Raw genomic sequence first — 19,651 nt, 5'->3', positions numbered from 1 at the left:
CCGAGAGAGGGTGGCAAAAGAAGGAAGCCCCTATCACTCCCGTTGTTCAAGTTTTTTTTTTTTTTAATTGCAACTGGGGCTCTAAACAGGTCTTTGTTGTTAAAGTTGTATTTCTCTGTGTTAATTTATGATCCTTAACTCAAATCTAGAGTTTCGAGCTCATTTTGATAATTCCTCTTTAGTCTGTGGAGACAGGAGTCTGCCTTCAGCCAGTGGTGAGAGTGGAGGAAATAAAGTCCCTAGTCCAGACTGGGGCAGGCTCTGCTGCTCCGCAAACTTGGAGTGCGGTCCCTGAAGAGCCCTTCTGAGGGCAGCACAGGAGGGGCGTCCCGCCTGGAGAAAGGGCAGAGGGGGGTGGGGGATTGTTTGTGTGAGCAGTGTGGCCTCTGTGGCTTTGCCTTCTCCTCCCGGAAGTGCAACCTGGGGCCCTCCACGTGCGGACCCAGAGTCCGAGGGTGACCACAACTCTCCTACCCTTTCTGGGTCATCCTCTGGACCCAAGTCCCCATACGCCGCCTCTGCCCTACTATCCCAGCATAAGCACTGTGACTGGGCTCAGGGATGTACCATGGGTCTTGAACTCTGTAGCCTCAGGCTTCCCCTAGTTCTGGTGGGACCTGTGAGCCTAGCAGGTCTGAGTTCAGGGCAGAGCTGGGTGGGCTGGGACTCTGGAAAAAGGCTCCTGCAGCCAGCTCCTTCCTGATGCACGTGAGATTGTGGTGGGGCAGCCTCCAACCGTGCACCTCCCCTAGGCGCCCCTCTCCACACAGCCCTGCCCAATCCCCTTCCCCCTCAACCGCCTAACCACCTCCTCCTGCCTCCTAGTTCTAGAGGAGTGCTCTTTTGATGCTCATTTGTAACTGGCACCCCATGACCCTGCAGAGAGTCAATCCAGCTAATGACCTCAACCTGAAGGGCACAACTTTGAAACTGCTAGATACCTGGGAAATGAACAAAAAAAAAAAAAGAGGAGAAACACTTAACAAGAAAAACAATTACAAAAAAAGTTATATGGGACTGTATTCTCACATCATGGACTCAAAGAGACTGGGTTGTATTTTTGTTTGCAAATAAGTCTTAGATAAGGGAATTGGTGCCAGGAATAGATGTAGAGTCTGACTTTGGAAAAATGAGGGAATATCTGGGATTGATTAATTGACGTGGATGAGACTGAAAATAGTGATAACAACATAACATTTAAAGAGGAAATCCTAGCAGCCTAGAACATGCAGTGGAAATTTTTCTAAGTAGCACCAGAAAAGACCTTTAATCACTACACAAAATGGGTCAGTAGTTCAAGATCTCCCTAAGAAAATAGGAGGCCGAGACCACTTTCATTCAGGTTGCAGCAAACAGGCAAGAAACAGAGCATTTTAATCTTGTGCAAAGTCAGAAAAGAAGAGAAAAAGATGAGATGCTCCTCTACTTCATCCCTAAGGCTAGTTTAATATTGACACCAAATTAGACAAGGATGGTAGAACAAGAGTTACAGGGCAAGCACACCAAGTAACTGAGATGCAAAAACCTACATAAAATACTGGCAAAGGAAATCCAGCAAAGTATAAACCATGTAATACGCCATCATCAAGGGGGTTTATCGTCAGCATGCAAGCTTGAGTGAACATTAAAGATTTAATAATTTAATTCATCACATGCATAGATGGAAGAAGAAAAGACATGCTCATCTCAAGAGATGGGGACAAAGCAGTTGATAAAATCCAATCACACTGAGAGATAAGGACGCTGAGCAATCATGGACCAGAAAAGGAGTTCCTTAAGTTGGAAAAATACAACTGGCATGATAGTTCATGGTGAAATGCGGGACATTCTCTTTAAAATTAATTAGCATTAAAATAAGGATGCTTTCCCAATTTGAAGACTGGCGTCTGGCGTCTTAAACGTTAGCAACCAGCCATCTAAGATGCAACCATTGGTCTCAACCCACCTGGATCAAAGGAGAATGAAGAATACCAAGGACACGAGGTGATTACGAGCCCAAGAGACAGAAAGGGCCGCGTGAATCAGCGACTACATCATCCTGAGACCAGAAGAACTAGTCGGTGCCCAGCTATAACCAATGACTGCCCTGACAGGGAACACAATAGAGAAACCCTGAGGGAGCAGGAGAACAGTGGGATGCAGACCCCAAATTCTCAAAAGACCATACTTAATGGTCTTACTGAGACTGGAAGGATCCCGGTGGTCATGGCTCCCAGACCTTCCGTTGCCCCAGGACAGGAACCATTCCCGAAGCCAACTCTTCAGACATGGATTGGACTGGGCAATGGGTTGGAGAGGGATGCTGGTGAGGATTGAGCTTCTTGGATCAGGTGGACACTTGAGACTATGTTGGCATCTCCTGCCTGGAAGGGAGATGAGAGGGTGGAGGGGGTTTAGAAGCTGTGAAAAGGACACAAAAAGAGAGAGTGGAGGGAGAGAGCAGGCTGTCTCATTAGGGGGAGAGTAATTGGGAGTGTGTAGCAAGGTGTATACGGGTTTTTGTGTGAGAGACTGACTTGATTTGAAAATTTTCACTTAAAGCACACAAAAAAATCATTAAAAACAGAAGGATGCTTTCTATCATTATTTATATTAAATATTTAACACTGGAGGCCCAAACAAAACGACAATAAAAAGAAGGAAAAGCTGCAACTGCTATTATTCATAGATTACAGAAATGCCTCCACAGAAAAATTTCCAAACCATTGAAATTAATGCTAGTCAATCATAAATATAAGCTAAAAAGTAAACTGCATTTCTATACATCGGCATCAAGCCGACTCTGTTGTAGCTCTTAGTGAAAGCAGAGGACACTGATAGGGAAATAGCAGGATTCAGGTGGGCTAGACAAGGAGGGGAGAACACTATTTTACACCAGGCTTCATGTATAACCATGGGTATGTGTTAGTCATCTAGTGCTGCCATAAGAAAAAAATAACACAATTGGGTGGCTTTAAAGAACAGATATTTATTTTCTCACAGTTCCGGAGGCTAGAAGTAGGAATTCAGGGCATGGCTCATGTCTACTTCAGCTTCTAGCAGCTTCCAGCCACCCTTTGCGTTCCTGGCCTTGTAGATTATCTTCCCCTTTGTCTGTCTCCCTCTTCCCCTGTTTGTGTCTGTGTCTATTCTGCTATTTTTATAACTCAGAAGGGATTAGGTTTAGGACCCACCCTACACTGGTATGGTCTCATAAAAATAATTTTAGAAATCCCCTATTTCCAAATCAGGTCACATTTATAGGTACAGTAGTTAGGATTTCAACTTTTTTTTGGGGGGGGGTTACACAATTCAGTCCATATAGTACCCTCACCAGATATTCTGGACTGAGAGTACAAACATGAGCAGCTGAGATATTTTGTTTTTTTCTATATTAGTTGGCTATAACTTGTCTGATTCCACCCATATAAACTTTGGAGCAACTTATTATGAAGGACCAGGCCAAGCTTTATTAGCCATGTCCATTATACAGAAAAACGCACACATTCCCATCACTGAAGCCCTGAGAAATTCATCGATAAGGGTGAAATGGGGTTGGGACCAAGAATTGTTTCATGGCGTTGATAACATGGCATAGCTGTTAGACATCTACGTAGAGATGTCAGGTAATAATACTGACAGCTAACACTTACTGGTGCCAGGACTCTTGTGAGGGCTTCTCCTCTCTTAAGATACTTTCTCTGCATGATACCCATGTGAGGAATGTATCGTTATACGGCACATTTTACAGATGAAGAACTCAGTACAGAGAGTTAGGCTGACATTTGAATATAAGTAGCGAACCAGGAGGAGTTGAAATGGATGGAGGTGTAAACATCGCATCCTCAGATACAGACAGACAGCCACTGATTCACTGAGGCATCCTAGAGAGAGGGTGTCAATAGAGAGAGAGAGGACTAAGCACTGAGCCTGAGGGCACTCTGACATCTAGAAGCCGGACAGGTGAACGGCAGCCAACAAAGCTCTCTGAAGTCCAGTGTGGTTCCTGGAGCATGGTCTGTCCTTTCTCTGGGCTGCATTTTACCAGTCCCCCTCCCACCCACACTGGGTTTCCCCTTTACAATGGCAGGGACAGTGGGTACCTTTCACCACTGTGTCCACATGATGTAGACTATTCCTGGCACATGGAATCTCTCTAAATATTGACTGATTGAAAAAACGAAAGATGAAAATGATGAATGAAATCATAGTTTGCTACCCCCATGTGTCTGTCAGTTTGTCGTACTGTGGGGGCTTGTGTGTTGCTGTGATGCTGGAAGCTATGCCACCGGTATTCAGATACCAGCAGGGTAACCCATGGAGGACAGGTTTCAGCTGAGCTTCCAGTCTAAGAGAGCCCAGGAAGAAGGACCTGGCAGTCTACTTCTGGAGAGCATTAGCCAGTGAAAACCTTATGAATAGCAACGGAACACTGTCTGATATATGGCTGGAAGATGACCTCCCCAGGTTGGAAGGCACTCACAAGATGACTGGGGAAGAGCTGCCTCCTCAAAGGAGAGTCAACCTTAATGACATGGATGGAGTAAAGCTTTTGGGACCTTCATCTGCTAATATGGCACTTCTCAAAATGAGAAGAAACAGCTGCAAACATCGATTTAATAATCGGAACCTGGAATGTACGAAGTATGAATCTTGGAAAATTGGAAATCATCAAAAATGAAATGGAATGCACAAACATCGATATCCGAGGCATTAGTGAGCTGAAATGGGCTGGTATTGGCCATTTTGAATCAGACAATCATCTAGTCTTCTATGCTGGGAATGACAACTCGAGGAGGAATGATGTTGCATTCATCGTCAAAAAGAACATTTCAAGATCTATCGTGAAATACAATGCAGTCAATGGTAGGATAATAACCATACTCCTACAAGGAAGACCAGTTAATACGACTATTATTCAAATTTACACACCAAACACCAGTGCCAAAGATGAAGAAATAGAAGATTTTTTTCAGCTGCTGCAGTCCGAAATTGATCGAATGTGCTATCAAGATGCATTGATAATTACTGGCTATTGGAATGCAAAAGTTGGAACCAAAGAAGGATCAGTAGTTGGAAAATACGGCCTTGGTGATAGAAACAATCCCGGAGATCGAATGATAGAATTTTGCAAGACCAATGACTTCTTTACTGCAAATACCTTCTTTCACCAACATAAACGGTGACTATACACATGGACCTCGCCAGATGGAACACACAGAAATCAAACTGACTACATCTGTGGAAAGAGACGATGGAAAAGCTCAATATCATCAGTCACAACACGGCCAGGGGCAGACTGTGGAACAGACCATCAATTGCTCATATTCAAGTGCAAGCTGAAATTGAAGAAAATGAGAGCAAGTCCACGAGAGCAAAAATATCCCACCTGAATTTAGAGACCAACTCAAGAATAAATTTGACACATTGAACACTAGTGACCGAAGACCAGACAAGTTTTCAAATGACATCAAGGACATCATCCATGAAGAAAGCAAGAGGTCACTGAAAAGACAGGAAAGAAAGAAAAGACCAAGATGGGTGTCAGAGGAGACTCTGAAACTTGCTCTCGAACGTCGAGCAGCTAAAGCAAAAGGAAGAATTGATGAAGTAAAAGAACTGAAGATTTCAAAGGGCCTCTCAAGAAGACAAAGTAAAGTATTATAATGACATGTGCAAAGAGCTGGAGATGGAAAACCAAAAGGGAAGAACACGCTCGGTCTTTCTCAAGCTAAAAGAACTGAAGAAAAAAATCAAGCCTCGCATTGCGAAAGTGAAGGATTCCATGGGGAAAATATTAAACGATGCAGGAAGCATCAAAAGAAGATGGAAGAAATAAACAGAATTATTATACCAAAAAGAATTGGTCAATATTCAACCATTTCAAGAGGTGGCCTATGATCAGGAACCAATGGTACTGAAGGAAGAAGTCCAAGCTGCTCTGAAGGCATTGGCGAAAAACAAGGCTCCAGGAATTGATGGAATATCAATAGAGATGTTTCAGCAAACAGATGCAGCACTGGAGATGCTCACTCGTCTATGCCAGGAAATATGGAAGACAGCTTCCTGGCCAACTGACTGGAAGAGATCCATATTTATGCCTATTCCCAAGAAAGGTGATCCAAACGAATGTGGAAATTATAGAACAATATCATTAATATCACACGCAAGCAAAATTTTGCTGTAGATCTTTCAAAAACGGCTGCAGCAGTATATCAACAGGGTACTGCCAAAAATTCAGGCCGGTTTCAGAAGAGGACGTGGAACCAGGGATATCCTTGCTGATGTCAGATGGATCCTGGCTGAAAGCAGAGAATACCAGAAGGATGTTTACCTGTGTTTTATTGACTATGCAAAGGCATTCAACTGTGTGGATCATAACAAACTATGGATAACACTGGGAAGAATGGGAATTCCAGAACACTTAATTGTGCTCATGAGGAACCTTTACATAGATTAAGAGGCAGTTGTTCAGACAGAACAAGGGGATACTGATTGGTTTAAAGTCAGGAAAGGTGTGCGTCGGGGTTGTATTCTTTCACCATACCGATTTAATCTGTATGCTGAACAAATAATACGAGAATCTGGACTATATGAAGAAGAACGGGGCATCAGGATAGGAGGAAGGCTCATTAACAACCTTCATTATGCAGATGACACAACCCTGTTTGCTGAAAATGAAGAGGACTTGAAGCACTTACTAATGAAGATCAAAGACCACAGCCTCCAGTATGGATTACGTCTCAACATAAAGAAAACAAAAATCCTCACAACTGGACCAATGTGCAACATCATGAGAAATGGAGAAAAGACTGAAGTTGTCAAGGATTTCATTTTACTTGGATCCACAATCAACAGCCATGGAAGCAGCAGTCAAGAAATCAAAAGACACATTGCATTGGGCAAATCTGCTGCAAAGGACTTCTTCAAAGCATTGAAGAGCAAAGATCTCACCCTGAAGACTAAGGTGCACCTGGCCCAAGCCATGCTATTTTCAATCACATCATATGCACGTGAAAGCTGGACAATGAATAAGGAAGATGGAAGAAGAGTTGACGCCTTTGAATTGTGGTGTTGGCGAAGAATATTGAATATATCATAGACTGCCAAAAGAACGAACAAATCTGTTTTGGAAAAAGTGCGGCCAGAAAGCTCCTTAGAGGCAAGGATGGCTAGACTGCGTCTTACATACTTTGGATATGTTGTCAGGAGGGATCAGTCCCTGGAGAAGGACATCATGCTTGGCAGAGTACAGGGTCAGTGGAAAAGAGGGTGACCCTCAATGAGGTGGATTGACACAGTGGCTGCAACAATGAGCTCAAGCATAACAATGATTGTAAGGATGGCGCAGGATCACGCAGTGTTTCGTTCTGTTGTGTCTAGGGTCGCTATGAGTCAGAACTGACTCAACGGCACCTAACAACAACAACAACAACAATCTCTGAATACTTTAAGGGCCTTCATGTGTAAGAGGGAGAAAATATGATCTGAGTTGATCCTGAGACTATCTCTTAGTGTTAAAGAATGCTGAATAACAATTAGATAAAAAGGTTCAATAGCAAAGATCTTTGTTAAAAGATTTAAGTATACATTGAAGATTACTAGAAACATGCACATTTAATATTTCAACTATAGTCAAATTGCTAAAATTATATACTCCTTGCACAGAGCAGAATATAATGAAACAATTTGATGTTGTCTGTAAAACAAACAAAACTTTATCATGGAAAAGGCTAATATTGAGTGAAAGGAGCAGAATATAATATTTATGTGAATATACATAAAGGTGTGTGACACACATATAAAACCCATTTCCGTGGAGTCTATCCTTACTCATGGTGTTCCCACGTGTGTTAGGGTAGTCTCCAAATTTTCAATGACTAGAATATACTTCTATAAGCAGGACAAAATTAAAGGAATATATTTAAACAATAAATGAACACAAGTGAAAGAATTAAACCTGCGGAGAGGCTGCCCAGGAACCCAAGACTACAATAACATTGGTATAGAAAGCAGAATGATGGTGTCGGGAAGCCTGGTGGTCACATGCTTCCAGCTCTAAAGAGAACAGCAAATAAACCAGAGGAGAAGACAGTGAGCCAGAAGAGTGGGAGAAATGAAGTATTTCTCGAGTGCCAACTAAGGCTGAGCCTCTGCTGATGGCATGTAGTCCCTCATTTAAACCTTACAAGGATGTAATGGGTGGGATAGACCTTGTTATCCACTTTCATCATGCAACATTTTATTAATTTGAACAGTAGCATGTTATAAAAACAAATTAGAAAATAGAGAAAAGTATAATAAAAGAATATGCCTCATCCGTTGAGCACTATTATGTTGCCCCAGCAGCTGCTCATTGTTGTTGTTGTAAACATACCACACAACCTTTGGTGACTGAACAACTGACAGTAATTACCATTAATTGGCTGTGCAACCCTGCCCTTAATCAATGTGACTTTTGCACCACTCTTAACCAGAACTCAGTCTCCATATGCAGGAACACCCCTTTATTTCCTCCCTGCTGCCCCTGGTAACTCCTAATAAACTTTTATGTCTACACATTTGCTTGTTTTTGTAAAAGATGGGTTTTTGAATCTGAAAGTTCATGACAAGCCACAAGGGTGAATTCATGTGGTAGAAGTTATTTGCAATACATATATCCTACTACTGACTTGGTTCTGAAATACATAAAGAACAATCCAAAAAGGAAAAAGGATGCAGACAGTTCAATAGAAAAATGAGCAAATACTTGAACACTGTATAAAAGATTTCTATATGGCCAAGAAACGTATGAAAAGTGACAAACCTTCACTGGTTATCAGAGAAATTCTGATTAAAAGCCACAATGTGATACTATCCCCTACATGCCAGATTGGCTAAAATGGAAAAGATGGAAAATACCAACTATTGGGTATAACGTGGAGTAACTGGAGCTCTAATCTACCGCTAGCGGAAGTGTAATTTGGTACAACCAGTTTAAAAATGTTTTGTCCGTATCTACAAAAGCTGTGAACATACATATATCCTAGGACCCAGCAATTCTACTTCAAGATACACACCCAGTAGAAATGGGTACATATCTTCACCAAAACACATACACTTCTCAGCATCCGCTAAGGAATGAACACCTTCCTTAGGAATGTCTAACTTTTAAAGCATTATTCTCTGTCTGTTCTAAGGTGATGTCCGTATATGATGATAAGTTTACACAGAAAAGTCTAGAGCTTTATGTGAAATTCAGCAGCAAATCTCTAGAGGCTCATGTTCTCATAGCTTCTGTCGCCTCTGCAGCCCCTGCTTCTGTCTGTCCGTCTGCTGGGCTGCACCACATGGAACCAGTTATGAAATTCAAGCCCATCTTACACTCGCCAAGGTCCTATTCACACAAAATTTGTATTAGCTTAAAAGAAAAGGTGTGTAGATAAGACACACAAGGGATTTAATTGCAGCAAAACAAACCTTAAAATGAAATGGCTGGGAATGGTGGGCCTCCCTTTGTAAAAAGGAGTCTTTGTACAGACTACGGGAAAATGCAGTTAAGATATGGGTCATGGGAAAAGGAGCGTTTGTAGCAATTTGGTAATCACTCAGACCACCTGTAAAAATGTTTTCATCCTTTTTCCCATACCTTACACAAAACAAAATTCCAGATGGATCAAATACTTAAAATTAAAATATGCAACCATAAAAATTTTAGAAGTTTTTATTTTCTTTTTATTGATAAAAGAGAAAGACTTTTTAAAAATCCCAAAATATGAAGGCTAAAACTGTTAAGATCTATATAGATCTTTGGCATATCAAAAAGTACATGAAGAGAGTAAAAATACAGGCAAAAAGCTGAAAAAAAGTTTGCAGGCTAAGGATTTGAATAGAGATTTCTCGAAATCAGATGTAGAAACTCTCAACAAGCACAGGAAAAGAAGCGTAACCTCATTAGTCATCAGGAAAATGCAAATCTAAACTAAAGTGCACTATTATTTCAAAACCAGTAAGACCGTTAAACTCAACAGGATGGACAACAAGTGTCGGCGACGATGTGGAGAAGCTGGAATACCGCTGGTGGAAATGTAAAATGATCCAATTGTTTTGGAAAATGGTTTGGCAATTCTGCAGACAGTTAAACACAGAATTACCATACAACACTGCAATTGCACTCCTAGGTCTGCACCCGGAGAATCAAAAGCATGTTCACATACAAACTCACACAGAGGATTCCTAGTAGTGTTATTCATAACAGCCAAAATGTGGAGAGAACCCAAATGTCATGACCTGATAGACAGGATGTGGTATATTCATAGACTGGAATATTACTCAGCCACAAAAAGGCACCAAGTACTGATACATGCCACAACATGGATGAACCTTGAGAACATTACGCTAAATGAAAGAAGCCAAACACAAATGACCGCATCGTGTATGATTCCATTTACATGAAATGTCCAGAACAAACCAACACAGACAGAAGTAGATTAGTGGTTGCTACGGCGTGGAGGAAAGGAGTAATGAGGATGACTGTTAATACGCCTTTATTTACAGGGCACTGAAAATATTCTGAAGCTAGACAGTGGTGACTGTTGTGCCAAGTCTGCCCATATACTAAAAGCCACGGTATTGTGCATATATTCAAAGGCAGTGTTACAGCAGGTGAGTTGTATCTCAATAGAAATATTTGTGATTCCTAAAAGACTAACTTTTCAATTAACATATAGAACCTATAAATCAGTAGGGAAAAAACAATCCAATTTTAAAATGTCTCCCTCCAGAGCAAAGGGAAGGGGGTACATTCCATCCATACAGCTTATTTTTTTATCTCTTCATTATTCAAGTTCTATTCTCATCTTATGTAACTCTAAATTATACAAATAATTGTCTCCATTTTCCTTATCCCTGTTTTCACTATTTAACTAAATAAAGACAGCAACACAGTGTTTTTTATAAAAACCCACCCACATTCACTCAGATCATTTTTTTAGCACTTCTTAGGTGCCAGGTACCAGGATACTCGGACAAACACAACAGAGAAGTTCCTGCCTGCATGGGTCTTCTATTTTTGTGAAGCAGGCAGATGATAAACCAGCCAACCAGCTCTTAATGTAACCTAACATTAAGGAGGGAAACATGTAATTTTGGAGCTATCTCAAGCTGTGTCTCTCTCACAAAGATTTCTCCGAATCTAGTGAAAAGTAAACACCTCGAAGGAACTCTGTGGGGCCAATAAATGTGAAAAAGCCATTTCATTTCAGTTTTGTTTTGTTGCTTTCACCTGCTACTCTGTCATTATTTTTTAATAACATGATTATGGAGCTGACATCAAACTCCCACCACCCGCCTGAAAGAAAAAACCAGACCCGTAGCCATCGAGTCAATTCTGACTCAGAGACCCTACAGGACAGAGTAGAACTGCCCCATAGGGTTTCCAGGGAGCAGCTGGTGTTAGGACACAATTCCCTCTTATAAGAATCTGAAAGCTGTTCACTGTGGATGTGGGAGGGACTCAGTAACACTTGCAGAGATTTCCACGTGGGTGGGGCGCTGTAGTGTGAGCATCGAGGGAATGGACCCCATGTGCACTTTGCATCCTTCTGCAGATTATGACACAACAAACATTCACTCTTCATTGACCTACATCTTGTAAGAGAACAGAGGGAATTGTTAGGCGGGACCCTTCGAAAATGCAGGGCAAGAAATTTTATTGCAACATTAAATGGAAAATAAAATCTTCCTACATTTTTCCTCCTTCCTTACCTCATTTCAAGGAGATAGCTGGACTCACAGTGTTGAAGCCCTGAAACTTCAAGACTCTGAAGAGTCTGTGGTAAAAGCCTCAGCTCACTGAGGTGATCACACTGAGTGAACTGGAGCCCAGGGGAAGAGTGACAGTCAGATAGTAGGGTCCTAGACATTGGGAAGGGGTAGGACCTCCTTCTTGATAGTGCCCTGGAGTAGGTTACAGCACCTCAAAGGCTGATGCAGGCACATAAGTAGACAAAACCTGTTATGCTGTTGACAGCCCCACCAAGGTTCTCATGCTCCAGCTGAGAATGGAAACAGCAGAACGAATGCTTCTAGAGAGATCACCCACATAGGCTGAGGCAACGGGTGTGCTGAAGGTCTTCTCCAAGCACTGGTCCTTCATTAGACCCTGGGAATTATTGCATATCTGGATGAGGGAGTACCCTAAAAGTAAGTGAAGTTAAAAACTCCCCTCAATTTTGTAAGCACGTAGTTCTGAGCCTCAATTCATTTTATTTTTTAAAAAATCATGCTTTTTTTCATACATGATTTTGTACAGACTCACACATACAATTCGTATTACCCATTCATGCATTAAGTCAACAAAGATTTCCTGTATAAACAGCTACATGTCAGACCCTAGGCCAGATGCTCTTGGTGATGAAATGACTCAGAGAAGTTGCCTCACTGCCTGGTAAGAGAAACGGCCAAGTTAACAGGTGTATCAGTCACGTATTGCTGTGTAAGAAATGACTCCAAAATATAGTGTCTTAAAAAAACAACAATTTACTAAGCTCACAATTTTTCAGGTTGTCAATTTGGGGTTCTTCTGATCTGGGCCAGCCTCAGTGGCTCGCAGCAGGGCTTACTCATGTGTCTACAATTTGATTCCAGGTCACCTGCGAGCCAGTTTGCCTCAAATCAACTCAGTGAAACCGCTGGATCCTCTTTCCAATGGTACCTCATCATTCAGCAGGCTGGCCTGGGGTCATTCCCACAGGTTCTCAGGGTTTAAGAGCAACAAATGGGCAAGACTCAATGTAAAATCTTTTCAATTCTCTCCTTCTATCATCTCTGCTACTATTTCAATGGCTGAAGCAACCGTAAGGTCGGCCTTCAACAGGTAGAAGAAGACTCCTACTGCTAATGAAAGGTGCTCTGGAGTCTCATAGAAGGCATGGGCACAGAGAGAGGAAGAATGTATAGTTAATGCAATTGTGTTTTATGCTGTGGTAAAGGGTTTCCTGGGTACAATGGAGTACAGAGCAAGAAGTGGACTCATCTACCAGGAGAAGATTCAGGGAAGACTACAACCAGGAAGTCATGCCTGAACCAAGTTGGGAATATGACTGAATAGTTAAGGGAGGAAAAAAGGCCGAGCATCCAGGAAGCCCCAGGTATTTTCCACAGGCTTCAGTAAAAGGGGAAGGATGGCTTGATGAGAAAAGTCTGAGGAAACAGGGTGAAAACACTGGGGCATTTGTTACATTTGTGAACAGGCACAGATTATCTTTTGTTGTATTGTTTCCCTACCATTCCTGCCTCTTCTGTCCTTTGGGGTCACACAAAACAAGCCCCTACCATCCCCATGTTGGAACTTTTATTTTCCTTGGAGAAGTCTCCTCCTTCCTCATCACCACCCCAACCTTCTTAATTTCTTCCTCAAATGGTCTCCCCATTTGCTGGTTTCTCTTCTAAATGGCATCCTAAACAAAAACAGAGTCTGTCATGGGATTTCCCCAAGTCAACTCCCAAACTTCCCATTCTGGCTGACCACAAAATTCCTGAGTCTTAGGGCTTTTTGGTAAGTCATAAACCTCATCTGTTCCAGTGGGGTCAGTTTTCTTCACCTCCACGCTTCACCAGGGAGAGTAGGCCAGCAGACGGGAAGGGAGAGAACGTCTCCTAGTCAGAGAGCAGAGCCTGTGTGAAGACTCAGAGGCTAAGGAGACCTAAGAGGGGCTCAGAATGGACATTTTATAACAAGAGCTGGAGAGACATGATTCCAACAGAGTCAAATAGAGGATTGGGAGAAAGCAGCTGCCCATGATACTGTTATCATTCCCTGTGCTCTCTTTACCCACCAAGGGATAGTAACCCCTTACACGGCACGGAAAAGTTTCAATTCATTTTTAGTATCTAGTCTCCTTCTTCCCACATTGGCACTAGCACTTCTCAAGCGCCTACCTGACGGTTTCATGTTTTTCTGGTTGCCGTGTTTACCTTCAAACTGGGCCCATGGAACTCAGCACTGTCAGCAATGATGTCACACAGGATTACGGAAGCCTTGGTGCTAACTCAGATCTCAGCTGCTTTTTGAAAAGGGTGCCAACCTCAGGTCTTGTGGGAGAGAAACCGTAGCTACTGAATCAAGGAAATTCAGGAGCAAGCCAGGGTCCCCAGGTTATCAAAGTTTCCTGCTGGGAGAAGGGATAAAAGTCCTTCAGAAGACCATTATGTTTGGACATCTTCACCCAGGCAGGATGAAACAGTGATACAGGAGGAAAAGGCCTTTCTCTAAGACTCTAGATAAAGATGAGGAAAAATTGTCCCAGATCGATGAGCGCTACAGAACAAAAGGTCTGACTTCCACCAGAAAAGAGAGCCACGGTAGAACAAAATGAAGGATTTGGGTTGAATGGATAAGGTCATAAGGAAGATTCTCCTGAGAAAGCACTTTCTGTCATTTAGTAGATAATTAACCAAAGTTTATTTTGTCAATAAGAAATGTAGGAATAAATGAGGGATGAAACGAAAGAATCCAATTGTAAGTTTCAGAGCTTTCCAGAATAGCTGCAGACAAGGCACTCTATTGTTTTGGATCTGAACGTGATGGAAAGGAAGGAAACCAGTGGGTAACTGGGGCAGAGAGTATAGGATGGTGGAAAGGGTGGGTAGGAAGAAGTGTACTTAATTATTATATTTTCTAATGAGATGGAATTAATATACCATGTGAAGAACTAAGGAAATTACTCAGGAGGTTCTGGGAGTAGTAGGTTGAAGAGCCCAGAACGCACATCATTGAGGGCAGAAGGGTTGTAGACTCCTCCCTAGATCCAGGAACTCCCCTTCCCCTCCTGTGTCTCCTGCCCACCTCCCTCAAGAGCCTAACAACCCCTAACCACAAAGATGGCTACAGGATAGAATTTTTTATTTTCCTACTTTTCTTAACCTGAGCTTCATCTAGGATCCGTCATGTATCACTCTTTTCAGGCCAGTTTTGTTGCCCTCCCCACTACTATTACCTCTGCTGTCCTCCTCCACCCAGTGCTGCCCTCCACTGGCCCTGCTTCCTGGTTTTCTGACTGGCCTCTAATACCCTTTGAGAGATCCCCCACCCCATCTTCTGTCTGTCACTGGAGCTTACACTCCCCTCCCAAACTCCTTCTCTTTCTTCCTTAACTCGCCAATCCTTCCCTCAAACTCAGAAAAAAACTGACCCTTAAGCTGACATATACAAGCCCCGCCCGCCCACACAGGAGGCATGGTTGTGATTCAGCTACTAAGGTTTGTGCCATCAGACTCTCAAATATGGACATCTGTTTCTACCTCACGCTGAAGGACATGGTAATGGGCTTCTGTTCAGAGAAAGGCAATTTTAATCTCCTGGTGTAGGCTAGATAAGGGTACGAAGAGAAGTTTTAAATCACACAGAAAAGTACAAATTACGCTGTCTCTTGTATAATTCCTTCTATGAAAATCCTTCCCTTAAAAGGAGGATGAAAACAAGTTACAAAGAGGAGACCGATTCTCCTGTTTCAATGTTTACACTCTAAATTTACTAAAAAAAATAACTTTCATAGAAAACAGTTTTTAGAGAAACCATGTATTATCATGAAGGTGCAGAGCATGAGGTAACTTCCATATTCCACAGGAGCAAATTCACTTCCATCCAACAAACGCAAAAAAAAAAAAAAAAAAAAAATTTTAATGTGGTGATCCTCTGTTTATATTATAAACTATCACAGGATAAACCTTCGGCTGCTAACTAAAAGGTTTGGTAGTTGGAATCCACCAGCTGCTCCTTGGAAAGCCTAAGGGGAGTTCTACTCTGTCCTATAGGGTTGCTATGAATTGGAATCTACTAAAAGAAAACTGGGAGTTTTATTTTTAAATCAATGTATTATAATTTTTTGAAAAACGATAGACTTTTGCTATAAGGTAGTACCATCACTGAAATTTTCTGGAGGAGACTTTATTGCCCAGAGTAAATTCCCTAAAGTATGGTCTGTGCCTGGGGAAGAAGAAAGAAACCATGGGGACTGTGGAAGTGGAGGATGGTGGTGATGGAGAGGCCTCCAGGGATCCCTGAGACCAGAGACTTAGGTCACAGTTGAGAAACCAGAGCCCAGAGGGCTCATGTAAATTAACTCTCCATTATTGCAAGTCTCAACCCAAGAGGAAAGTGTCACTCAGGGTAGAACATGAGAACAAAAAGCCCAAGTTCCAAGCCCAGGAGGATTCCCCAAGTATCAGCGAGGCCTTTTGCATCAGCTTTCACTAGGCAGAATTCTCACTCATGAAATTACTCCAGAGATCCATAGGTCAAGTATGAGTATTCTACCCAAGTGTGTAAGGTCAAGGGGTTAGTCATGGTCTGGCAGACCAGACCAAAACAACTCACACCCCTGTCGGCAAAAGGCCCCTGGTCTTGAGGCTGAGTTTTTGAAGAAAGTGAGTGCCATCAGGTCTGCCCTCAGTCTAACCAACACTGAGTCCCTGGTCAGCATCCTGGAGTCCTGGCAAGAAGAGCCAGGCACCTCCAGGAGCATCTGGAGGAGGAGACAGGGGCTGAAGAGGCTACCACACCTACTGGTGCTGCTGCACATGTGGGAGACCTGGCTGCAGAGGGTGCAGGCATGGCCTCAAGGTCAAAGGAGAAAGCGCCTGAAGACGTGCTAGGACTCTTAGACTGACAGAAGCAGGATGTCTGGACTGCAAAATATGCACCCTTCAGGGAAGAACTTCATTCAGGCTTCTTAAACCCACCTCACCTGGAAGATCCACTCTTTTAGCTTTGTGCCCCTTCCACACCCCCTCTAGTACATGGAGAGATCCAGCCCTAGAGCACCAGGGTGGAAGAAGCCCCAGGATAGCTGTCCAAAGACATGAGGTCCACTCCAAAGCTCCCCCCGCCAAGGAGAGAAGAGGACAAGACTCACCTGCAGATGAGGTCTCAGGGCCCTGAGAATGAGCACAATGTTTGTAAGGAAAGAGAAATGGGATTTCAGTGGGACATGGAAGTCTGAGAAAGAGCCTCTGCAAAGATAGCTCTAAGGGAGGTGTGATTGTGAAGGTGGGCTGGTCACTGAGTTCTTTGTAGTACAAGGTACCAGACAGAAGCCAGACTCTGGGGGGAACCTGCCTGCCGGTGAGCAGTGGGCATAAAACCTTAAACCAATGAGAATCGAATCTCTTCCCAGCAGCTTCTGCACAGATCAGTGATGTTTGCTTGGTCTTTTCTCTTTTCTGTGGTCTAACCTGATCTGTCCTGAGATCAGAGAGTTGGAATAGAAAAGCCTGACTGAGATGAAACGAGCAAAGAGAAGACAAGGCCTCCTAAATCTGGTGAAGACAGAACACAGATAACCAAAGGTGAGGATGGGAAGAAACAGATTGAGTTCCAAGTCCCATCCACAGTATCCCAGGGCCTGGGAATCCCTGGAAGTGCCAGAGGTGTGTACTCCCTGGGAGATGCGACCCCAAGTGTCAGAGGAAGCCCTATGGAGCAAGGAAAGGAGGGCAGGGCCTCTAGGATGGGAACTTCCATACAGGCTGCCCATGTGAATTTCTCAGACTGACCGTGACAGATCCTGAGAGGGAGAGTTTGAGGCAAAGCAAAGTAAGTTTTCTGAAGAGGGGTGAATTCCACAGTCTCCTGATAATGAAACAGAAATCCCGTCCTGCTCAGAGGTACTGAGTAGGAGGGATTGTGAATTCCCATCCTGCACAGAGGTTGGCTGGGAAGTTCAACTGTCTAAAGACAATGTGGCCAAAGTCTTTTTTATCTTTCAAAGATATATCTTCAACTTCCTGCAAATTCAATCCTGGAAAAAAGCCTAGAACATACAAGTGTGGGTTTTTCAGGAGAGCAACAAGGGGAGAAGGTGATAGTGGCATATCAGAGAAGGAGAACAATAGTCTAATGGTCCCTGTGTCACTTAATGAATCACACATGGTGTCCAGCATTCTTCCTTATCTGTAGACATGTAAATGCAGTAGATGTTTTAGCAATAACTGAATTAATCCTCACAGAATTCTTTTTGGCCATTTCCAGGCATAGAGACCAGAAGAAGTCATTAGTTACAAGAGCAAGCAATAATTCGCTGGTCTGAATTTTGTTCAATTTCTGTGTTTGCCCTTCATAGATTCATAAAAGTCTCTGAATTTGGCATTGAAGACAGTGTTTTCTCTATTGTTATGGATTGAATAGTGTCCCCCAAGATGTGTGTCAACCTGGCCAGACCATGATTCCCAGTATTGTGTGGTTGTCCTGCATTTTGTGATCTGATGTGATTACTTCTGTGTTGTAAATTCTAACCTCTGTGATGTTAATGAGGCAGGATTAGAGGCAGTTAGGTTAATGAGGGAGGACACAATCTACAGGATTAGGGTGAGTCTTGAGTCAGTCTCTTTTGAGATACAAACAGAAAAGTGAGCAGAAATGAGAGGGACCTCATACCACCAAGGAAGAAGTGCCTGGAGTGGAGCACGTCTTTTTGACCCAGTGTCCACGCGCTGAGAATTTCCTAGGCCAGGGGAAGATAGATGACAAGGACCTTCCCCCAGAGCCACAAAGAGAGAAAGCTTTCTCCTAGACCTGGTGCCCTGACTTCAAACTTGCTGCTTCTTAAACTGTGAGAGAATAAGTTTCTGTTTGTTAAAGCCATCCACTTGTGGTATCTCTGCTATAGCCACACTAAAAAAAAAAATAGCCACACTAGATAACTAAAAAACACATATATAAAATAGTCAAAAAAAAAAAAGTTTCAAATACACACACATACACGTATGATGTTATTAAACTTTAAAAGGTTTTACATTCTTATAATACATTTAACAATAGAGATTTGTATATAGAAGTTATAATAAGAGCCATCCCCACATAACTATATTGTACCTGCTCCCCTGAAGTGTCCAGTGTCCAAAGATACATATGTACCCTTTTACACACTTCTTTTTGCCGGGACACATGTAAGCACATTCATTTGTTTGTTTTTATGGAAATTACGTCACACTCTACCCATGTTTTTCTCTGAATCACTCTTCACTTGACAATTTCTCATGGTTCCTCTAAATCAGCAGACATGGAAGAAGCACTCTTTTTGGTTCTTCTCATTTTTAACTCCCACCACTCTTCTGTCAGTTTGTTGTACTGTGGTGGCTTGCATGTTGCTGTGATGTTGGAAGCTATGCCACCGGTATTTCAAATACCACCAGGGTCCCCCATGGTAGACAGCTTTGAGTGGAGCTCTCGATTTAGACAGACTAGGAAAAAGGACCTAGTGATCTATTTCTAAAAAAAACTGGCCAGTGAAATCTTACAAATAGTACTGGAACACTGTCTGATTCAATGACAGAGGATAACCCCTTAGGTTGGAAGGCACTCAAAATACAAGTGGGGAAGAGCTACCTCCTCAAAGTAGATCCCACTTTAATGACATTTGCTGATGGGGCACAACTCATAATGAGAAGAAACTGATGCAAATATCCCTTAATAATCAGAATGTGGAATGAAGGAAGTATGAATCTAGGGAAATTGGAAGTCATCAAAAATGAAATGGAATGCATAAAGGTCAGTAATCCAAGCTGAAATAGCTTGGTTTTGGACATTTTAAACTAGACAATGGTATGTTCTACTATGCCAGGATTGAGATACTGCAGAGAACGGCACCATATTCATCGATAAAAAGAACATTTCAAGATCTGTTCTGAAGTA

Source organism: Loxodonta africana, unplaced genomic scaffold (genome assembly GCF_030014295.1).
Source record: "Loxodonta africana isolate mLoxAfr1 unplaced genomic scaffold, mLoxAfr1.hap2 scaffold_57, whole genome shotgun sequence".
NCBI lineage: Eukaryota > Metazoa > Chordata > Mammalia > Proboscidea > Elephantidae > Loxodonta > Loxodonta africana.
The sequence above is the reverse complement of the archived record's forward strand: the minus strand, read 5'-3'. Positions refer to the sequence as shown.